The sequence below is a fragment of the Ranitomeya imitator genome, chromosome 8 (genome assembly GCF_032444005.1).
Source record: "Ranitomeya imitator isolate aRanImi1 chromosome 8, aRanImi1.pri, whole genome shotgun sequence".
NCBI lineage: Eukaryota > Metazoa > Chordata > Amphibia > Anura > Dendrobatidae > Ranitomeya > Ranitomeya imitator.
Window position 1 is genome coordinate 197,115,616 of NC_091289.1, and position 24,934 is coordinate 197,140,549.

General features: G+C 44.6%; 1 long non-coding RNA gene across 1 annotated transcript in view; it reads left to right on the plus strand.

Annotated features, from left to right (window-relative positions):
* The window catches only part of LOC138647598 (uncharacterized), a 34,168-nt gene extending 28,707 nt beyond the window's left edge, over positions 1-5,461 (plus strand). Inside the window, exon 3 of the long non-coding RNA XR_011315007.1 lies at positions 4,870-5,461. This is a non-coding gene — a long non-coding RNA (uncharacterized lncRNA). The remainder of the gene's footprint in view (positions 1-4,869) is intronic.
* Positions 5,462-24,934: the final 19,473 nt, after the last annotated feature.

Sequence of the window (24,934 nt, forward strand, 5' to 3'; positions counted from 1 at the left end):
GGGGTGTTCTCGGTATACAGCAGGCCTTTTGGGGTATTCCCAGTATATGGTAGGTCTTGTGGGGTGTTCCTGGTATACGGCAGGTCTTGTGGAGTGTTCCTGGTGTACGGCAGGCCTTGTGGGGTGTTCCCAGTATATGACTGGTCTTGTGGGGTGTTCTCGGCGGGCTTTTAGGGGTATTCCCAGTATACAGTAGGTCTTGTGGGGTGTTCCTGGGATACGGCAGGTCTTGTGGGGTGTTCCTGGTATATGGCAGGTATTTGGGGGTGTTCCATCCTGTTATACGGCAGGTGTTGCAGAGTGCCCTCAGTATATGACAGGATCTAATTTTGGAAGGAGACAAACCAGCAGAGGCACAGTTTCTGATATGAATTTCAATGCCTAGCTCCCAGGGAAAAACTTCATTATATTAACCATCTTTTCCTTTATGTATACCCCTGTGTAAAAACAGAATTATGCTGCATTGAGATAGATAGATGATAGATAAATAGATAATAGAGAGATAATAGATAGATAGATGGATAGATGGATAGATAGATAATAGAAGATAGATAATAGATAGATAGATAGATAACACTGGGGAACACAATTTTTTAAGAGTTAGGTCAGACAACTGTTCTTAACTAATTTTTGGATGCTGAATCCAGAAATGATCTCAGTTTTTCTCTATCACGTCAAGTTTTTGAACTATAGGATTTTTGTCTTCTCAAAAATACGTAAACTACTGTACCTAAAAAGTGTTTTTTTTTTAAATAGTACAAATAGGCATTTACGACGAGAGGAAGAAGGAGCAGACATGATCTGAAACAAAGGAAATATGTACATATGTAAATCAAACACTGAGATGGAAAGTTACAAGCTTTGAAAACTAACAAAGAAAAAAATCATAAAAGATATATAAATTACAACTAAGCGCCCAATGTAAAGAGAAAAGCTATCACAAATCCTATTTATTCCTACTGTGATACATTTTTTGTGTAAAGATATTGATAATTATGAGGCATTGGGAGCTGCACACACCTCTCACCACACTGTCTCAGTTGTGACTACTCTTACAAGTTGCCACGTAGCTCTATATGAGTCGAATTGTAATCAGATAACAAGTCTTATTACAGATATCAGTGCAATTGTGCTTCTCTGGCAGGTAAGTTGTGGAGGAAAAACTTGTCGTGCTAGAAAAAAACTGACTACATTTTTGGAATCAGCATGACAATTTTAGTATAAATCAGCTCAAAAACCGAACATAACAGAAAATTGTTTTCAAATTGTTCCCCAGTGTAATAGATAGATAGATAGATAGATAGATAGATACAAACCATAATCTTGAATGTCTTGTGCAGAGTTTATTCAGACCCACATGTCTTAATCACGACGTTTCGGCTCAAACTGAGCCTTTCTCAAGCCTTTTCTTTTTGTTTGAATCTATAGACTGAGGTTAGCCGGTGAACGGGCTTCCTGAAGGCTTTGCACCCGCAGATAAGTTAAAACGTTGTGCTGTTCCTTTTTTTATCTCTAGATAGATAGATAGATAGATAGATAGATAGATAGATAGATAGATAGATAGATAGATAGATAGATAGATATCATTCCAGCTTTGAACTGAATCTTGCATGTCTTTTTCCTCCATTCATTGTCAGCAAGCAGCCTGAATGGTAAATCATATCATTCTATCTCAGGCATTGAATCCTGCATGTATGTAGATTTGTTAGCCATCTTAGTAAGTAATTGTTTATTGTACATACGGTAGATATTGACCTCACTTCTGTTTGTCCTCATGCAGAGAGATCACATAACTGTTTTCAAAGTGGTTTATGATCCATGTAGACCTGATACAGGAAAGAAATATATCTTGGTACTACACAGACACAAAGAGGCTACACAGGTTTTTAGTCTTTGCCTGATGAAGAGACCTGTGTAGTCTGGAAAGCTGCAATTTGTTACCATCTTTTCAGTTAGCCATTAAAAGGTATCAACCACTGAGGACTCTCAATTCTAAATATTTTTCCATGTAGACCTGGACATTTGTTTATCTGTTCACTACATTTATTGTGTCCTGCCGTCTCACCTGAGTTAGATTGATTGCTAATGAGAGAGAGAAAAAAAAAGTGAGATCTAAGAGCTAGCCTTCTATAAATGTAGACATATTTTGGGGACGCATTCGTGCACTATTATTCATGTACAGTTATTCGAAGTACAGTTTTTTAAGTCCAGGCAGTTAAACCATGGCAGTGAGACAGGGCAGGAGACAGGTAAGACACTTTAATCTTTCTACTCTCTGTTCCCTTGAAACAGAACAAATATTCACCATATGCATTTGTATAATCTATATCCTGGCTGCCGCATTCACACACTTTCACCACCCTTGCATTAACTCTTTACACTCCATCCATATCGGCCCCTCTGTCCTTGCCTCTCCTATGTATAGCACTCATGCTCTGTTCACATTGCTTAACAGCGCTGATCCATTCAGTCCCACCATCCAACACAAGAGACGCTCTCACAAATCACTTAACCATCTGCTCACTCTTTCTATCCTCCTTCTCCTAGTCGCTGGAGACATCTCTCCCAACCCCGGCCCCCCATGTTATAGCCAGTCAAACCTCCCAACTGCTACACTCAGAAACCCTTCTATCCTTAATATTCCATGCATGCCTTCTGTCTTCTTCAACTGTGCCCTTTGGAATTCTCGCTCTGTGTGTAATAAACTCTCCTTCATTCATGACTTCTTCCTTTCTAATTCTCTTAATCTCCTGGCTCTTACTGAAACCTGGATCCAGCAGTCAGACACCAACGCTGCTGCTGCGCTCTCATATGGTGGACTACCCTTTTCTCATACCCCAAGATCGGACAATAGAGCAGGTGGAGGCGTTGGTCTGCTCCTATCACCCAAATGTACCTTCCAAGTTATCCCCCAAGTGCCCTCACTTGTCTTCCCTTCCTTTGAGGTCCATGTGGTCAGACTCTACGTCCCCTTCTCCATTCGAGTGGCGGTGGTGTATCGTCCTCCCGGCCCCTCTCATCAGTTCCTGGATCACTTTGCCACCTGGCTTCCACACTTTCTCTCCTGTGACATCCCCACCATCATCATGGGTGATTTCAACATCCCCATTGCCTCTCCCCTCTCCCCATCTGCTTCTCATCTTTTATCTCTAACCTCCTCTTTCGGCTTCTCGCAGCATACTAACTCTCCAACGCATGAAGATGGAAACTCCCTTGACTTGGTCTTCTCCCGCCTTTGCTCAGTGGACGATTTCATAAACTCCCCTCTCCCGCTCTCTGACCACAACCTTCTTTCATTCTGTATCAAGAACTGCCATCCCGCTCAGGTCACCCCCACTTTCCACACTTATAGAAACATACAGGCCATTAACACCCAGGAACTTATGATGAACTTGCAGTCCTCATTGTCCTGATTCTGCGCTGAACAACAACAGTCGCACTCAAGAAAGAAGTCTGTAGATTTCTTTGCCAAACAAACGTGGTTTTTTATTGTGAGCAAACACCAAAATTAGAGATATCACCGCAGTGTTTCAAAGTTTCAGGGTAACGTTTCGACTCACCGGGTCTTTTTCAAACCCCACTGAAACAAGAATAAAACATATACAATATCACAAAACATGAAAACATAACAAAAAAAAACCTGAATGAAATATACATTTTTACAAAAATCAAGAATAAAGTCCCTATGTAATGAAAATTGCGAAAAGTTGCCACAATAATGGACACGGCGACAGCAAAGCAGGACCCATCGAGATCATGGAGAGGTACGATGGTAAGAGACATCAGGGTTCTTGTCGGACGTAAACTGTCATGGCAGAACCTATGGAGTATACGTGTAACACAGGCTGCAAGGGCGGAAGGTACCGTGAAGGCAGTGTCATAGGGGGGCAGAAGCTATAGTGGAATCCACCACTATCTTTGTAGACACACTATTGCCCTGTGTGATAGCAGTATTCCATAAAGGACAAAAACAATCAGAATTAATGCAGAAACGGTATAAAGCAAACACAACATCTAGATGTAAATAAAAAGAACCGGCTACCCAGGTGGTGGACGCTAATAGAGGCTAAGAACTGACCTTTCACAAGTAGAAACCGAGAAGGGCACAGATCCCTGGAGAGATGCAGGAGTCCCGTTAGGGGCTATAGGAAAGAAAGCCAGAGGGGTAAATATGCTAGCCAAAGGTACGAGTCCAGAGCAGAAGGAGGAAAGCGGACAGGCAAGGTTACCTATAATATGGCTGTTGCGGGTGTCTGCGGTGGTGGTGTGTGTGGGACCAGGGAGAGAGGCGCCCACTGTTCGGTACTTCCTGCCGCCCATTACAAAAGGCGCCTCTCTCCCTGGTCCCACACACACCACCACCGCAGAAACCCACAACAGCCGTATTATTGCTGTAATGTCTATTGTCTGTACAAGTCCCCTCTATAATTTGTAAAGCGCTGGGGAATATGTTGGCGCTATATAAATAAAATTATTATTATTATTATAGATAGATAGATAGATAGATAATAGATGATAGATAGATGGATAGATAGATAGATAATAGATAGATATTAGATAATAGATAGATAATAAATAAATAATAGATAGATTATGATAGACAGATAATAAATAGATAGATAGATAGATAGATGATAGATAGATAATAAATAGATAGATAGATAGATAGATGATAGATAGATAATAGATAGATAGATAGATAATAGATAGATAGATAATAGATAGATAATAGATAGAAATATAACATCTAATCTTTTGAGTCCAATAAAAAATCTTCACCAGATAAATTGGTAGATGGATTCTTTACACTATTTATATCTATTTTTTTTTCTTTTTTTCACTTATCTGTTTTTTCTTTTCTCTTTTTAGAAATGATCGGATAATTCAGAGAAGAAGCATATTGGGATTTGGTGTAATTCCCTTCCCCTCGCGCTCTCTAGGTCAAGTCAATAACTCTGGCAGAACAGCCGAAAATGATGACAGATTTATTGGAGTTAAAAACTCTCATTTATCTCTCCGTAAAACTGCTGCAATAAGAAACGTGTTAATCAGCGGCGAGCGGATCCATGAGAGCGGTGCGGAGCGGGACTGGACCGGATGGACATGCTTGTCCGAGGTATCCCATGCAATCAGTCACCAAGCGAGGTTTACAGGCATTTAATATCATTATCATTTACTGGGGAAAGTAGTAAAAGATGCAGGAAATGTCAAGTACTGTCGCACCTGGGAGATTACGGATGTACGTCCAAAGTATTGGTGGTTGTGAGGCCGGATGTCTTCAATCCAGCGTTGGCTCAGGGCCATAGACATAGGTGGGTGGAGGTGGCCTCAGATAGTGATGCCTAAAGGACCCATAGAAGCTTGGAGCTTGTCCAAGCTCCAATACCGCACCCTCCTGTTTACCTGATGTCCTGACGGATGTATGTATTTACTCATTTTCTCCATTAAAGTTCACGTCTTCCACTGCTATATCGGGGTGAGTGCCGCATATTTTCTCTTTACTGTTCATGTTAGTGGTATAACTGCAAAGTTGCATAAAAATTTGGTTAAATTTCAGTTAAAGTGGCTTGCGATAGTATTCAGGGCCGCGCTTAGTAACCCGATGTTTACCCTGGTTACCAGTGTAAATGTAAAAAAAAACAAACACTACATACTCACATTCCGGCGTCTGTCCTCTCCGGCGCTCTGCTTCTCTGCACTGTGTAAGCGCAGCGGCCGGAAAGCACAGCGGTGACGTCACCACTGTGCTCTGCTTTCCAGCCGGCGCTGAGTGCAGAGAAGCAGAGCGCCGGAGAGGACAGACGCCGGAAGGTAAGTATGTAGTGTTTGTTTTTTTCTATGTTTACGCTGGTAACCAGGGTAAACATCGGGTTACTAAGCGCGGCCCTGCGCTTAGTAACCCGATGTTTACCCTGGTTACCAGGGGACCAGCATCGTTGGTCGCTGGAGAGCTGTCTGTGTGACAGCTCTCCAGCGACCACACAGCGACGCTGCAGCGATTGGGATCGTTGTCTAGATCGCTGCAGCATTGCTAAATGTGACAGTACCTTAAGTGTCACATGTCTGTCAGAATATACACTTTACCTTTTCTGAAAGGTTACAGAGGCTGCCACACCATTAATAAGAGGCATCACTGACCAAATACCATGAAGACCAAGGAGATCTCCAAACAAGACCATGAAGAACATGGAGATCCCCAAACAACACCATGAAAAGCAAGCAGCTCTCCAAACAACACCATGAAGACCAAGGAGATCTCCGAAAAACAAGATGAAGACCAAGGAGATGTCTAAACAACACCATGAAGACCAAGGAGATCTCCAAACACCACCATGAAGACCAAGAAGATCTCCAAACAAGTCAGGGACAAAGTTGTTGAGAAGTACAAGTCAGGGTTGGGTTAAAAAAAATAAAAAAATCCCAATCTCTGATGATCCCCCAGAGCACCATCGAATCCATTATCATCACATGGAAAGAACACTGTACCACAACAAACCTGCCAAGAGAGGGCGCCCACCAAAACTATCAGCTCAGGCATGGAGGACAATAATCAGAAAGGCAGCACAGAGATTAAAGGTAACCCTGAAGGAGCTACAGAGTTCTCAAGCAGAAACTGGAGTATCTCTCCATATTACCACAATAAGCTGTACACTCCATAGAGGTTGGCAAAAAAGCCTTTACTTACCTACAAAAATTGTAAGGCTTATTTTGAGTTTGCCAAAAGACATGTGGAGGAAAGTGCGGTGGTCAGATAAGACCAAAGGTGAACTTTTTTGCCACCAATGTAAATGCTATGTCTGATGTCAAACCAGCACAGTTCATCACCCTGAGAACACTATTCCCACAGTGAAATATGGTGGTTGCAGCATCATGCTCTGAGGATTTTTTTGGCTGCAGAGACAGGGAAAATGGTCCGAGTCCAGGAGAAGGATGGTGTGAAATACAGGGATATTCTTGAGCAAAACCTGTTTCAGTCCATCAGTGATTTGAGATTGTGATGGAGGTTCACCTTCCAACAAGACAATCATCCAAAGCATAGTGCTAAAGTCACACTCGAGCGGTGTAAGGGGGAATGTGTAAATGTGCAGGAGGGGCCAAGTCACAGCCCAGACCTTAATCCAATGGAGAATCGGTGGTCAGATGTGAAGATCGCTGTTCACCAGAGGAAACATCTAATCTGAAGGAGCTGGAGCGTAGGGGAGGACAGGTAACCTGCAATTAGCTGTCCTGCCGATCTCTGGAGCAAAGCATAAAGGTCCTTACTCCCTCTGTATTCTGGCTACCGGGCTTCTGCGCCTCAGAAGGAGGCAGCCTGTGTAGGGCTGGTTCCCTTCTGGTATCCTCTCCTTTGCTTTGCTTTCCTTCACGCTCGCTGCAATACAGTTCTGCCTTCTGAATGTCTCTTTCTTGGAGCTGCAGCTCTGAGGTCATGCACAGCTCCTTGGACCCTCTGTCCACCTCAGACTCAGGTCTGGAATGTTCTACCAGAACTCCAGTCTGGAACTAACTAACGTTCCCTACAGACTACCAGTTATATATATATATATGGGGAGTGACCTAATAAAAAGGAGCAAAAGCTCCCCCTGGTGGCCTGGAGTGTGAATGTGTTGCATGTTTGTGATACCTGGATGCAGTTATCCTTCTTTGCCTCCAAATATAGCATCACTCTGTTCGAAAGGAAACCAATACCACTGCAATGACCAGGACCCTGGGGCGCCGCAGAAAGATCATATAGACTTGTCCAAAGTGACTTGCAGCTGTAATTGCCACAAAATGAGGGTCTACAAAGTACTGACTTTAGGGGGGTGAATAATTTTGCACATTGAATTTTACAGCTATTTTCTTCTATTTGTTGTTTGCATAATAACAAAAAGAAAATCAAATGTTCACAGTTGTCGGCAGCTGACACAAACACACCTGAAAAACAATAAAATTCTTGGGTGTGTGATAGCAAAACACGAAAATGCCAAGGGGGTGAACACTTTCACAAGCCACTGTAAACTGCAAAATTTTGTTGTAAACTATTTGCTGAATCGTGATATTTTTAGCATTTTTATGTTTTACTAATTTTACATAATAAAAACACTTTCTCTATTGCAATACTGATTTTGTATATAATTTTCACTTTTTTTTATTTAATATAATTATTTACTTTTCTAAGGATTTTCTTTAATGTCTTTCACATTTTTTAGTTCCACTGCGGAACCTTGATTGTAATTTTTTGATCACTAATACTAATAGTCAGCAGGAGCGCAGAATGGGGGGCGTTAGATAAGCAGGGTCAGGGCTGTCTCCCATCCTGGTACATGCAGAAGATCCATCAGGCCTTAGCTCGGAGGCTCAGCTACTTACAACGACACAGAATTGAGGGAGATGGAACATTGGAATGAGAACTGCTATATTTGACCTTTTTGTGCAAGGAATCGGACACTTGATTCCAAAAACATATAGGGTGGCTCAGTGGTAGGACAGTTGCTGGGGTCCTGGGTGCAGATCCCACCAAGGACAACCTCTGTAAGGAGTTTGTATGTTCTCCCCGTGATTGATGGGTCTTCTCCAGGTTCTCTGGTTTCTTCCCTCACTCCAAAGACTGATAGGGAGTTTAGATTGTGAGCCCCAAGGGGGACAGTGATGATAGGAACAGGCTGCTATGAGAGGTGGTGAGTTCTCCTCTAATGGAAGTCTTCAGAGGCTGGACAGACATTTGTCTGGGATAATTTAGTGACTCCTGCTTTGAGCAGGGGTTGGACAAGATGACCCAGGAGGTCCCTTCCAACTCTATCATTCTATGATAATGCATGTGAAGCGCTGTGGAATATGATGGTGCTATATAAGCAAAGCATAATAAATAAATAAAATCTCTTCCATGAATTTACCTCCACAATATCAATTAATCTTCAAGGTAGGTCTCAGAATAAAGGGGTTGTCTGTGCTAAAGTAGTTTCTTTAAATTTGGTTGTATTGTATTTAAAAAAACATGACTCCAAGCTTCCTTCCCCAAATACATCAGCAGATTCACCCATACCTCATGGTATCTAGCGTAATGAATAAATAAGTGCATGTGACGATGCTGCAATACCATCTGTGGACAGGTGGGGCAGTGTTCCAAATGGCAGACCATGGGAGAAGATACAATGTTGCTGGCTTTTCCCATCTTCATTGTGAATTTTCAGTTAAATCCCCATATACATGTTTTCTATATGATACTTTTTTTTCTACTTTGAATACATTTTGTCACCATGTTCCTGAGGACAAATCACAACTTCCAGAGACGACCTCTCCCGATTCCATCGTCTTTACATGAAGCCAAACTTCTTATATCTGCTACAATTCAAAAATGTTCCCCTCCCTTATTTTTCATCACCGAAAGACCAAGAATTTGTATTGTTTGCCACATAGGCGATATTTCACCACAATATGCCTTTAATCTGCCCTAGCAATAAGGGAATCTCCGATATTAGCGGTCTACCGGCGTGATAACTTCATACAGTTTTACATCTGAGAAGCTCGGGAAGAAAAATTGTCCTTTCCTGTGTTTCTTGTTATTATCAATCCCCCGGCAGAGATATTTCAGCGCCGCGTGTTGCATCTCGCTTTCTAATCACAAACCTAACTGTATTTTACTATTCTCCTAAGCATAGCTCTCGGAGCCGAGGCGGAGGAGCGGAGCGGCAGAGGTCACCACCTTGTCGGAGCTGCAACCAATAGCTGTATTTTCTATGATGGGATGTTTATGTGGGGAAGGTATAGATATATTAATATTATGGGCACATTTTCCCCATCGGGGGCCTTCGCCTCCTGCTTTACTTTGTCGCCCCGTACAATTGTCTCTCATGTATTTTAACTCAAATATCAATTCGATGGTTGGTGAAATACTGCACTGATGGGAGCCGTGTTATTGGCCATCGTGTCGTAATACATCATGGTGAATTTACTGCAAGCGATCACCGGAGTATACTTGTTTTCTAAGCTGTCTTTCCCTGTGACTACTCTCACACAAATGAAGCAATAGAGCACAATGCGCAGCTGACATATTTCACTCACCCATAGGGAAATATAGCAGATTGATCTATTTGGTGGTATACAGAGTAGGTACAATGACCCGATCATGTTCCTTCTTTATTCACAGTGTTTTTAGTCATTTAAAAAAAAATAAATGCACCAAAAACTGCAACACCCACTACACAGGCCGAGGCAAAGTTATAGTGCAGACAATAAAAAGGCTAAAAAATCAAATACAAGCAGGCGAAATTCTAATAAAAATAACATTATATGGACGGGACTTTATTTTGTTTTGTTGAGCAGGTTTACCTACAGTTTTCCCCTCCCTAACATGAAGCCTCCTCAGTTTCACTCCTCCCTGCTGCTACATAATCTCTACCCATCCAGCATAACTGACAGCTCCTCAGTGTACCTCCTCCCTGCTGCTACATAATCTCTACCCACCCAGCATGACTGACAGCTCCTCAGTGTCCCTTCTCCCTGCTACTACATAATCTCTACCCACCCAGCATGACTGACAGCTCCTCAGTGTCCCTCCTCCCTGCTACTACATAATCTCTACCCACCCAGCATGACTGACAGCTCCTCAGTGTCCCTCCTTCCTGATGCTACATAATCTCTACCCACCCCACATGACTGGCAGCTCCTCAGTGTCCCTCCTCCCTGCTGCTACATAATCTGTACCCACCCAGCATGACTGACAGCTCCTCAGTGTCCCTCCTCCCTGCTACTACATAATCTCTACCCACCCAGCATAACTGACAGCTCCTCAGTGTCCTTCCTTCCTGCTGCTACATAATCTCTATCCATCCAGCATAACTGACAGCTCCTCAATGTACCTCCTCCCTGCTGCTACATAATCTCTACCCATCCAGCATAACTGACAGCTCCTCAGTCTACCTCCTCCCTGCTGCTACATAATCTCTACCCACCCAGCATGACTGACAGCTCCTCAGTGTCCCTCCTCCTTGCTGCTACATAATCTCTACCCACCCAGCATGACTGACAGCTCCTCAGTGTCCCTCCTCCCTGCTGCTACATAATCTCTACCCATCCAGCATAACTGACAGCTCCTCAGTGTACCTCCTCCCTGCTGCTACATAATCTCTACCCACCCAGCATGACTGACAGCTCCTCAGTGTCCCTCCTCCGTGCTGCTATATAATCTCTACCCATCCAGCATAACTGACAGCTCCTCAATGTACCTCCTCCCTGCTTCTACATAACCTCTACCCATCCAGTATAACTGGCAGCTCCTCAGTGTACCTCCTAGCTGCTGTGGAATCTCTACCCACCCAGCATGACTGACAGCTCCTTTGTGTCTCTCCTTCCTGCTGCTGTATAATCTCTACCCACCCAGCATGACTGACAGCTCCTCAGTGTCCCTTCTTACTTCTGCAGAATCTCTAACCACCTAGCATTACTGACAGCTCCTTGTTGTCCCTCCTCCCTGCTGCTACATGATCTATACCCACCCAGCATGACTGACAGCTCCTCAGTGTCCCTCCTCTCTGCTGCTACAGAATCTCTACCCACCCAGCATGACTGACAGCTCCTCAGTGTCCCTCCTCCCTGCTGCTACATGATCAATACCCACCCAGCATGACTGACAGCTCCTCAGTGTCCCTCCTCCCTGCTGCTGCAGAATCTCTACCCACCCAGCATGACTGACAGCTCCTCAGTGTCCCTCCTCTCTGCTGCTGCAGAATCTCTACCCACCCAGCATGACTGACAGCTCCTCAGTGTCCCTCCTCCCTGCTGCTGCAGAATCTCTACCCATCCAGCATAACTGACAGATCCTTGGTGTCCCTCCTCCCTGCTGCTGCAGAATCTCTACCCATCCAGCATTACTGACAGCTCCTCAGTGTCCCTCCTCCATGGTGCTACAAATCTGCATCCACCTAGCATGACTGACAGCTCCTCAGTGTCCCTCCGCCATGATGCTGCAAATCTTTACCCACCCAGGATGATTGACAGCTCCTTTGTGTCTCTCCTTCCTGCTGCTGTATAATCTCTACCCACCCAGCATGACTGACAGCTCCTTTGTGTCTCTCCTTCCTGCTGCTGTATAATCTCTACCCACCCAGCATGACTGACAGCTCCTCAGTGTCCCTTCTTACTTCTGCAGAATCTCTAACCACCTAGCATTACTGACAGCTCCTTGTTGTCCCTCCTCCCTGCTGCTACATGATCTATACCCACCCAGCATGACTGACAGCTCCTCAGTGTCCCTCCTCTCTGCTGCTGCAGAATCTCTACCCACCCAGCATGACTGACAGCTCCTCAGTGTCCCTCCTCCCTGCTGCTACATGATCAATACCCACCCAGCATGACTGACAGCTCCTCAGTGTCCCTCCTCCCTGCTGCTGCAGAATCTCTACCCACCCAGCATGACTGACAGCTCCTCAGTGTCCCTCCTCTCTGCTGCTGCAGAATCTCTACCCACCCAGCATGACTGACAGCTCCTCAGTGTCCATCCTCCCTGCTGCTGCAGAATCTCTACCCATCCAGCATAACTGACAGATCCTTGGTGTCCCTCCTCCCTGCTGCTGCAGAATCTCTACCCATCCAGCATTACTGACAGCTCCTCAGTGTCCCTCCTCCATGGTGCTACAAATCTGCATCCACCTAGCATGAGTGACAGCTCCTCAGTGTCCCTCCGCCATGATGCTGCAAATCTCTACCCACCCAGGATGATTGACAGCTCCTCAGTGTCCCTCCTCCCTGATGCTGCAGAATCTCTACCCACCCAGCATGACTGACAGCTCTTTATTGTGTCTCCTCCTTGCTGCTGCGGAATATCTGCTGATATCTACCCACCCAGGATGATTGAGTGAATCGGCTTGAAATGAATATTGTGAGAATATTGTGAGATTCTAGTAATAACAACTTCTAACTACAACTAAAATGTTCTGATTTTAGGAAATGCCTCCCAAATGTCTTCGCAATACATCAATAGACAACATCCAAAATGTTCCAGAACATGGCCGCCGTCTTTGCGTGTAGAAGCGCAGGAAGCATTGATAAAGAACTCATCTTTTTTTGTCCAGAACAAGGAGTTTTAATAGCAAATCAACTAAATTATTAAGAAATAATGGAGAGATGAAAGGAAGGATGAAACATTAAAAAATCATACAGTGGTCTCCTTAATCCCAGCGACTCTCACCTCGTGAACCTTTGTGAAAAGAATTCGAAATCTGAGACCCAAGGACACAAGGAGTCTGTTCACCAGAAGCTGAAGATGATTTCTCCACTAACTTCAGGCCGCTGCTCTGTCAATCAATATCCGAGTTACCCGCCAGTTTACCATGGCACAAGTGGATCTAAGCGGCACCGCTACAGGATCGCAAAGATTCGGGAAAAGAACATTCCGAATAGAAATATTTTTCTTTATTTCATCCTCTAGAATTTCTCTTGCCTGGAGAGAGATCGTCATTCTGTCACTAAGTTTATTGAACAGAATTTTATGCAGAATTTGACAAAGAAAAAGTAATTTTTTTCGAGATTTTCTTATCTTTGTGTTGAGAGCCGCCCCAGTTGGGTGATCTGAGAAATGTTAAATGGAAACTGACAATATCTGACTCCGATCCTCAGGTGTTCGGCTTAAGACTTTTCAGTTGATCTATTCAATCGTTTGGTAAAGCGATCTTATTCCCCCCATTATTTTGTATGTTTATCCATGGAGGGACTAGAGGAGTATAGGGGAATCGGGGATCAGCCTGCTAAGTCCTAAGGTTCCCTCCATGTCTGATGTCAGGTGACTGTAGGGAAGCCGCCATATGCATGCAATAGTAGGAGGATGCGGCAAGGATCCCATAGCATATATCTAGTGTGTATTGCCTGATTTACTTCTTAAAGGGGTCATTCGACTGTTCTCCCTTTTGACTCAGCCGATGATGTTACAACCCGTCGACACCAGATATAATCTACAGTTCTAATGGATCAGACGCATGCACGATATCTGCATCTTAGCGGGTGCATTGCTACTTGTGATGCAGAAATGAGAGACCCTTGTGAGATTGCGCTTACTGCATGTGTTGGGGGACACTCGCTTGGCATGGGATTCAAGCACACAGGAACGGTTTTTCGCTTAAACATAGTGTATGCGGTTTATAAAAGTGTCATAAACCCGGTCATGCACAGTTCATTATATACATTTTGTATGGCTTCAATTCACAGTTCACTAAACATGCTGGACCTCTCACTTCGTCCAGTTACCATGGGTGACCGTACGCCGAACAGTTCATCAATGTCCATGGAATACAACAAGCACCAACAGTCTGTCCCACTGGCAGAGACGTCTCTGCCGTTATGATAGCCCTCCTTTCTGGCTGTTACCTTTCTGGAGCTTCTGCTCCACACGCTGACCTCCTGTCAGTCCTCTCTCTCTCAGGGAAGCTGCCTTACGGGGTTCACCAACTTGCCTAGCAGGCACACTTCAGTTAGGTCAGAGCCACCGAAGGACGGTAGCTTCCCAAACATAGACTGTCCAGGTCCACAGTCTCTCTAGGTGCTCCAGGAAGACTCCACTCACAGGAGCTTCCAACACAGAGACCGTCCAGGACCGCAGTCTCACTGTGCGCTATTCAGGACGTCCATCCCTGCCTTGGACCGTCCAACACACAGGCATGTGGCCTGTCCGGGTGCTATTTTGGACTTGTCCAACACCCCAGGCCACCAGGTCCAAAACCAGGGAGATGGTACTCCCAACACATAGGCTCTCCAGGAACTTCCAGCACAGACCATTCAGGTCCACACTCTCAACTCCTGTGACCCCCACCCTGGTCACTTTATACACCTGTAACCTCTCCCATAGGTGGGAGTTGTGTGTGTGTGTGGCTTGTTCGACCCGCCAATCTCTTATAACTAGCCCTGCCAGCCTCCCTTGTTAAACAACACAATTTACTTGTTGAACTACTGGTCCCAGAACATCCTTACTTCAGGCTGACAGTGCAGAGTGTCTTCCTCTGTGACACACATACCGGCCATTCACAATAACGCTGAACTTTATCTCATCACCACAGTTATTCCTGTAATTGCCATGCATTCCTATGGCTTCAATACGCCTCCATGCGTATTCTGGGGAGACCATGCTGCGCTCCCTACCTGTAACAGGGGTCACTGCATCACACCCTGGATAATCCCTTTAAACGGCTTGTCCCATTTCGAAGTTTTACTTTCTAAAGTGTCCAAAGTTGCCCTGCAAAAAGTTTTCAAATAGTTTCTTACTAGTTCTGCTGTCCCGATTCTGTTCTGTAGCCGTCAATAAAGTGAGTCCTGCGCTCTGCTGACGTCACATGGTTTAGTGTCTCCAAAGCATTGCTCTGTCGACGTGACATCAGCGCAGACATTGGCCCCGGCTAGTTGATTGACATCCAACTTGCACCCATGCACAGACCCGTCACACAATCACTGTGAGCTGAGATCAGCGCGCAGCCACCATATTGGGTGTGAATTGCGGGTGCCGCGGTATAGCACTGGAAACGCATTGGTCTTACATCAATTAGGGCTTATGTGTTAATTCACATTCCTAGTAAAGTGATTTGCGACTCCAGTGCTATAGGGTTTTCTACAAGCGCAGAGCTCACTAGCGCCTCCCGATGGTTTCTCTGTGAACCTCTACAGTTCCTCCTGACACTGTTCTTTTTTTCTCTTCCCAAAAGGAAGTAAGTAGAAGACGAAGGAGACAATATGAGGACAAGCGGTAAGAGGAGAGACAAGGAGTAAAGAGCATGAGGCTTCCTAACTCCTGACCTCCTTTGATTCACATTTCATTTGTTTGATGCAAATCGAATTTCCTGACCAATATCGAGCAAATCTGCAGAATTTAAAATTCCATAGATTCATATATCTCTAATATGATGGATTGAAAAGAGAATTAATTATTTTGTATCAATGTAAAATGTTTCCTATGTATCGTTTTATCTTATGACATTTCCGTCTCAGCCAATTTCAATTTCATAAGATTTAAGAATTTCCTGTGATTTTTTTTTTTATAGAATCCTGGTGCAGTTTTCTTCATATTTGTATTTCCTTAATCACTCGGGTACTGATTGTCCTGCACTTGTTTCCTACAATTACAATTTCCTCCTCGGCGAATCATTCAGCAGAACAACAGGAAAATAACAGAAGGTCGCGACCTTGACACGACATTGATACAATGTGCTGAGCACTTCCAAGCCTTCGGATTCATGGCTTTGCTCCTATATATGTTCAGGATAGAAGCTAATCAGCCGCTTGTAGATAAGCCCCAGATGCCACCGTCATCTATATTTTGACTTTATAGAACACTCTGAAAGCTGCCATGCAATAAAAACGATATTTGTAAAGAGTGGAAAGTTTGCAAATATCACAAAAGTCATGAAAATTCCTACAAGACACGACATCATTAAAGGTTCAGCCTGTACAGTAACGGAGTCTGCTCGGAATACTTCGTAACCATAAGTTATTATCCAAAAATATTTTTCCTGCAGATAAAAAGAGTTGTCAATGGTCTATATTGAATGTCTCATAAGGGGTTCATTTATGGTTGAAAACTGAATAAAAGCAGCAAATTAAGAACAGATTTAACCATAGAAAAGCTGTAATCCAGTGCAGGTTTCCTTGGTGAATGAGGTATTGTTGTGCGGAATTAATCTCAATACTGAGCAGTTAACCAGTCACATCTGTGGCTGAACATGATGTCTGCGCGCAAAGACAGTTTGGCATTCAATAAAGCGGCTGCGATGGTTTATGCCATGTGTAGGTTCGCTGTATAGTGATGAATTAAAATAACACTTCAACTACGTTACAGTCAGGAAAGCCAGATGGGAGATAGGAGGCGAACGCTCTGCTTTCTATAAAGAGAAAATCGCGGCCAGATAAGCGCAATCTGCAGAAAACAAAAACATTGCCGGCGAATGAGAGGTTGTGGTTCCAGTAGTGACTCATGCGCCATTGTGGTCATCATTCTGTAGGTCCGTGGTGTCCAAGCAAAGTGGTTCCGAGCTTTTCATGACATTTAATAAAGATTTTTCTGCTACATCTTTAAAATATAAAATCTTATATAATTGCAAGTAGCACAAAGTGGAAGTCATGGGCGAGGAGCTGCTGTGCTCCCACACCCTGGCACCCCATAAATAAACAGAGTCCCGATTCTCCTGTGCTATGCGTGTGGTGCTTGACTCTTACGTTTTGGTCACAGGCCTCTGCTGTCTCTGGTTCTTCGGCTTCAGGGACATTAGGGGACATCACATTCGTTGTATTATTATTATTATTATACATTTTTATAGCTCCATTTAATCCATGGAGATTTACATGTGAATACGGGGCAAATATAGACAAATACATTAAACATGAGCAAAAAACAAGGCACACAGGTACATAAGGAGGGAGGACCCTGCCCGCGAGGGCTCACAGTCTGCAGGGGATGGGTGACGATACACTAGGAGAGGGTAGAGCTGGTTGTGCGACGGTTCAGTAGGTTGAAGATCACTGCAGGCTGTAGGCTTGTTGGAAGAGGTGGGTCTTCAGATTCTTTTTGAAGGTTTCTATGGTAGGCGCGAGTCTGATGTGTTGGGGTAGAGAGTTCCAAAGTAGGGGGAAGCACGGGAGAAGTCTTGAATGCGGTTGTGAGAAGACAAGATGAGAGGGGAGTAGAGAAGGAGGTCTTGAGAAGATCGGAGGTTGCGTGTAGGTAGGTACCGGGATACCATGTCACAGATGTATGGAGGACACAGGTTGTGGATGGCTTTCTATGTCATTGTGAGGGTTTTGAACTGGAGTCTCTGGGCGATAGGAAGCCAGTGAAGAGATTGGCAGAGAGGAGAGGCTGGGGAATAGCGGGGACACAGGTAGATTAGTCAGGCAGCAGAGTGTAGGATGGATTGGAGTGGTGCCAGAGTGCTAGAGGGGAGTCCAGAGAGTAGGAGGTTGCAATAGTCAAGGCGGGAGATGATAAGGGCATGCACTGGTGTTTTTGTGGTGTTACGGTCAAGGAATGCGTGGATCCTGGAAATATTTTTGAGTTTGAGATGGCAGGAGGAGGCAAGAAAGAGAGGGCAGAGTCGAGGATCACCCCCGAAGCACCGGGCGTGTGGGACTGGGGAAAGTGAACAGCCATTGACATTGATGGATAGGTCTGGTGGAGGGGCAGAGTGAGATGGGGGAAAGATGATGAATTCTTTTTTGTCCATGTTCAGTTGTAGAAAGCGAGCAGAAAACAAGGCTGAAATAGCAGACAGACAGTGCAGGATTTTGGTAAGTAAGGAGGTGAGGTCAGGTCCGGATAGGTAGATCTGTGTGTCATCGGCGTAGAGATGGTACTGCAAACCGTGGGATTCTATGAGCTGTCCAAGGCCGAAGGTGTAGATGAGAAGAGTAGGGGTCCTAGAACTGAGCCTTGAGTTTTATATAATAAATAACTTGACTTACCTCTCCATTTTCATCACATTGAAACACACAGTACTGGGCAGGGCACAAACTTTTCCGTTTTCAAAGTCCATAGCCCAGCACGTCTGATGACCGCTGTTCACTCACCCTGGGCTATCCCTTTCCTCTCTGGCATCTCTGACCCCTGGGATATTCCACCTGGCTCTGCAGTTTCCATGAGTCCCGTCAAAACTCCCTTATGTGATTACTCATCCGACTTCCTCTCCTAGGAAGATATTGAGGCACGCTTCTCAGTACCTCAGTTGGACCGTAGGTCCCAGACGTTCCAGATGTTCCAGAAATGTCTGCTCCAAATTTATGGCTGATGTTCTCTTCCTGCTGAACAGCCCGTGCTCCTCGTGCCCTCAGACCTCCGACTACTGCTCTCTCTATCTAATCTCTCACTCTGACTGCACTAAGAAGGAAGTGTTCCTGTTGTTACCTTCCGCTCCCACACTGGGCTGTTCCTGAATACAGTTACTGTTTCTATCCTAAACCTGTCTACTTCCTGTACCTATTGGGCCCGCCACTGCACTATACCCAATCCTATCTTAGTCTTAAAGTCCTGTGTACTAATCTTATCTTTTCTTTATATCTTATACAGTTATCAGAACACATTGAGTCTGTATTCAATATGTATATATATATATATATATATATATATATATATATATATATATTTGAATGGGGAAAGGGGTTGATGTAAACTTTTTATACATTTTTTTTTTATATTTTTTTTAGAATAATTCATTACTTTTTTTTTTTATTTAAGTGCCTCGGCAGATGATTTTTGAAATGTATATATGAAATGCGTTCTGCTGCTTGGTTGAAACATTGGTGTTTCACATGTCAATACTGCAGGTCAATAAATGCATCAGTTTGCATTAGTAAAACGCGTTCATGTGAATCTGTCCTGTAGGAAAGAACATAAGACCCAGCTGTGGCCAAAATCTTGCCAGACCGCTAAAACCCTAGAAATGGCCGAACAAGTCTGCAGATAAAAGTGAAATATTACTTACAAAATGGTGCACCCACTGCCATTGTAGGAGTGTGGGTGTGAAGGCTGCCGGCTGTGTGTGGCAGCCGGATTGTGTGGTTTTATTCTTAGGTCGCGTTCACACATAGTGGTCGCGCCAGCAGCTGAAATCGCAGCGAGCCTCAGCAGCTGTCAGACGATGCATTGCGTTCAGCCACACTATAACGCGGGCAAACCAATTGTTTTCCCTCTACGGAATTAAAAGGGGGATTTTTTTTTTACTTAAATTCATGTATTTTGAGCTAAATATAATCTTTTCCATTGGGTTTCTTTATAAACTTTGCACCATTTGACTTTTTTAGGCTGTTTGTTTCCAGCACATTCAACTTTGATGTGGTCTGTGGTCATAAATCAGCTCAGAAAAAAGACAGATGACAGAGTAAGCGACGGAGTTTCTTAGGACTTTACATTGTGATATTCCTCTGGGAATTAGGCATGTGTCCATACTGTCCAATCAATGTCGAAGGTGTCAGAGAGTCTAAGGGCAAAATCTGGTGACAAGGGTGAAGGTATTGTCCAAGTGATACATTTCTCCGAAGGGATAATAGAGGGATGACAATGACGAATTTTAAGAAAAGAAACATTATTTTATGGGATATATAAATATTTACTGGAGGAGACAAGTTAAGCTACGTTCACATTTGCGTTGTTGTGTGCTGCGTCGGCGACGCAACGCACAACGCACGCAAAAACGCATGCAAAACGCAGCAAAACGCTGCATTTTGTGACGCATGCGTTCATTTTTATAGCGCAAAAAAAATGCAACAAGCAGCGTCCTCTGCGCCCTAACGCTTGCGCCCAAAAAACACATGCGTCACAAAACGCAACACAACGCATGTCCATGCGCCCCCCATGTTAAATATAGGGGCGCATGGCGCATGCGTCGCCGCGGTTGCGCCCGACGCACCGCAAATGTGAATGTAGCCTTAGAAGTTTGTGCAACTGAAATAAGGATCATCTGCAATAATCTCCCAGTTCTAGTAAATACTTGAATGTATCAATGTATTGGAATTCTGGGGAATCTTTTCATTGCGTTGTATCATTCCTCTGTTATTCCTGATGGACATATAAATACATTAGGCGTAACCAATTCTCTTACACTTTCTGATATTATCCAATCAATGCTAATAGACTATGTAGGGACTCCGCCTATCAACAGGGGCCCATGTGCCAATCTTCTTGTACATTACAGAGGAACAGCGCAGTGCATTGTGTTATTAAAAAATGCAACAAATTTCTTATTTATCAGGGAATTTATTAGGGAATACAAGTATTTATTAAAACAAAGATGTTGCAAATTGTTATTCCGCATCACTAAATATTCACTTTGTATCGTTTTTGTCCCTTCCTGATAATTAATGAGCGCAGATGAAACGAAGACCCCGACAATTGCGCGGTTTATCTCGGCTCTTGTTTACCTTTGTGCTTACAGGCCAATCAAATACCCGTCCTGAGCCGTTTGCGAGCGGAGAGATGCACTTTGCCGCTCTTCCGGCGCTTTGGCTTGTTTATGTATTTATTCCGCATCCCGCCATACACTAATTTGGTTTTAGTTCTGAGGGATTACATCTGTTCTCTGACTTATTTAACATCATTTTCTTCTGGTTAGATATAGGATTCTGATTCCATCCTAGTTTTTTTTTTTCATAAGTTCTCATTAATTAAAATACATTTCTCGGCCTACCCCGTGCTTGTGTTTTGCTTCCTTTATTCTCATTATACCGGTGCTCATAATTAAAGATTACAAGAGAGAAACATTTTCCTACATGAACAAAAGATAAAAAACGTAAAACAATTGTCTCCCAACCTTCAAACTTCCCACTGCCCATTGCTGAGTGTAACGAGAATGGAGCGCCCCGCCTGGGCCGCGGGGTACTCGGTACCGGATCCGGTCACTCTAAAAGGGGATGTCACGGTGGCTGCGACCCGGTCCGTGGCCCTGGGCATCCAATAAAAGGGGAAAGTTCTTTTAAGGGGAATTGTGGTAAAGTCTGTCGTGACGCCACCTGTGGTGTTCGGTCAATAGGGTGACCGACACTGCTTTAAAGGGGTCCTCTGGGGGATGTTGTCGCAGCAATGATGGTAATGCTTGCCACAGGTGAAGCGGGGTCCCCAGGGGTCCTAAGGTGTGTGGCACTGATGGTGTATGCCGACGAATAAGTGGAGGACACAAGTTCTAAAGTCTTTACCTGGTTTACTGTAGATGTTACAGGCCTCAGTCCAGGGTACCAGGTACAGGAGTAGTTAGGGTCCAATCCCTCTCCCAGGTGAGGTCCATAAGCCTTTCCAACTAGGGCTGTCCTATGAGGTCCCTGCTGCTTGAAGCTGTTTAGCAAAGTCCTCTTTTCCCCCTGTCCTAAGACAGGTACCTGCACGACGGGCAGCTTGAGCCGTTTTACAGGGACTCTATCATGCCCTGGGCTCTTCAGGTGCTGCTGCGTCTTAGGTGTGGTGTGGGCCAATCACATAAAGTTCTTAGTCCCCCGGTTCTGCCAAGTGTTCTACAGTTCCACTAAGGCCTCGGGCTCCCGGTACCCGGCTGCTACGCTCTGGCTCTGAGGGTGTCTTGCCACTGTTCCCCTCTGATCCCTGTTCCACTCCTGCACTCCTATCCTCAATGCTCCACTGTATGCAACAACCCTTCAGGTTCTCCTCTTCCCGGAGGCTGCAGTTCCCACGTGGCTGCTGGGCTCCCTGTGTGTTCCAGACGTCCTTCCTCTATCTCTCCCTCCTGGTGACCAACTGTCTCTGTCCACTGTCTCTCCTAGACTGTCTAACTCCTCCTCCAGACCAGGACATATGTTCATATTTGAGGAAAGCTCCCTTGAATTCGGGTCCTGAGCTCCCCCTCCTGGCCTGGATTCAGAATGTGTTGCATGTGTCTGCTTACCTGGTAAAGAGAATCCCCTTTGCCTTTACGCATGATTTCGCCCTTCCCGAAAGGAAGGCAACATCACTGTAACAACCGGTTACCTGGGGTGTTACAAGAATAATTACTGAAAAATAAAATTGTCCCGTCCTACGTTTTGTGTAAAGAAGATTTGTTTTCATTGGGGAACAAACTTGTACATTGGTAAATGGTGAAGAAAAGTCTACAAACCACCCGAGAAGTGAGGAAATTGCAATTCTCCAATTCTTATATCAGCAACATTTGCCTCTTTACTGTTAAAGATCTGACTTTTTTCTATTCTTAAAGGGTTATTTCCAACATTGCAGGTTATCATCACTGATCCAGGGGACACCCACCGATCATGGAGGTCTGATCAGATCATAAGTGGGCAGTGTTTGTGGCTTCACTATTCTCTATAGTACTGCCGGAAATGGCAAAGCACATGACATAGTTTTCACCAGCGGTCCTATAAATGAGACAGTGATTGAACTCCAGAACTTCAGTATTGGCCAAGGTACTAATAGTGAAGTACAGCAGCCAGCCATCTTTCTCTGCAGTCCTATAGACAATGCAGCGCATGTTTGGCCGAAAGGTGAGATCTGCCAGCAATACAGCAGTCACAGAGACAGTGTGAGAGTTAGGGCCAGCCCGTTGTAGGGAGGAGGTTTGGGAATTTCTGGTTAGTTTGAGGAATAGGAAGTAGTGTTCAGTTGGGAGAAGGAGTGAGAGGTGACAGCAGCAGTTGCAGGCAATAGACTGCAAGGGAAAACATGCGCCCAATACTCGGAGCAGTGAATTGCCAAAGAACCCATCCATGTGAATCCGCCTCCTGGCCTAGGAACCTCGAGATGGACATCGTTGCCCTTGAGTGCACTATGCCTGTCAAGCCACAAGGAAATATGGACTCAAACTCTAAGAGGCAGAAGGTGAAGCAATTCGGATGAACTGCTAGTGGTGGAGAAGAATTCCTAGTGCTAGAGAAGTTAGCAAGAGGGATATTCTACCCATACCGAGAACAAGGGCTGGAGTTGTGTCCGGTACCTGTGGGGAAGTACGACAACCCGTTGGGCCTTATCCTTTATGCCTGTTTATAAAGACTACCAGTTGTCAAGTAAAAGTTTGATTGTTTTTATGAATCCTGTGTCCTCTGGATTGATTGCTGCCAAGGTTCCAGTAGAAGAAAACCTGGAGACAATGGAGGCCTGTGGGCCACAAGTAAGACCCACCGCAGCACACCGGGATGGGGACACGTGTTGTCTGTAGAGTGCCGGAGCGAGTGGGAGCAGCAGCTCACTCACGGCTACCTCGCTTGGTCAATTTACAAGTGTAGCATAGGGGTCTTCTGGTAGGGGAATTTGCCTGGAGGGACACAAGTGATTTCAATGGGAATATGCAACATTTTATTCCCCCTCCATGATTCCAGCTTCTTTCCTTTCTGATAACAGCTAATTAGGAGGAGTCCCCAATAAATCTGCAGGTGGGGCAGCCTTCTGGTGTAAAGTGATAACCATGATGTCCCGGATGTCAGACAAGTGGAGTAGATCTTGTGTCACCACTTTCCCGTACATAAGTATCAGTAATATTCTCCATATTCTGCCATCAGTATCTTTATGGACCTTATGCATATTTCCAAGAATAAGTCCAGTAAAAAGTCAGAAATAACGAAGTGCGACAATTAAAATAATTATTATCCACTTTTCTAAGCACTGACTACGTGTCATCATGAATTACCGTTTCCAGTTCAGCCATACAGAAAGGGACTATTGGAAAAATGTGAGCGAATTGGTGAATTTGTGTCCTTCAGAAATAACAATTTGTAATTTTGCCTTTTTTTCTATTTGCAATTTTAGGTGTTTTATTATCTAAACTCTTGAGTCAGAGAATAAACTATCGTTACAGAAGGGGAAAATGCTAAAAAGAAAGAAAAGAATATGTGAGCACACATGACAGCGTCGCTTTTATGATGATGATGATGATGATGATGATGCACGACATTAAAGGGTTATTGTCCTCCTGGACCTGTGGAGATGCCACAAAAAATCCCATGGATGATGGGCCACTCATTTATCTTGGCAATGAGGCCCGGTGACGCGCTTCCTAGAATGTAGGCTTGACTAGGCATGCACAACTTTCACTATTCACTTGTAGACGAGTCCCTAAAATTTCGAGTAATTTACAGTATCGCCATACAAATCAATAGAGATTGCCGAACATGCTCCGCTGCCTCTGACTGACAGTGGCGTGTAATGGGAAACCTATGGCTATGGTGCAGCGCCCCAGAGTCCTGGCCGTTGCAGTATGACACTCTGCCACTAAGGGGAGTGATGTTATGTCTGATTGCACTAAAGGAGTTCACCTGACCAGGTATCACAGTCACACATTACACTTCACACTCCGGCCACCAGGGGGAGCAAAAGGCACTATGTATTAGGCCACTCCTCACACTGGTAAAACTGGGGGTTGGATAGGAAGTTAGCAGAGAAGGCATCCTGGTAGAGCTCCAGGGAGGACCTGTCAGGGGTGGGTTCCTGGCAGGTACTTAGCATAAGGACAGAACGTGACGGAGCCGCGCCTGCACTACCTTCTCGGCGGCATCC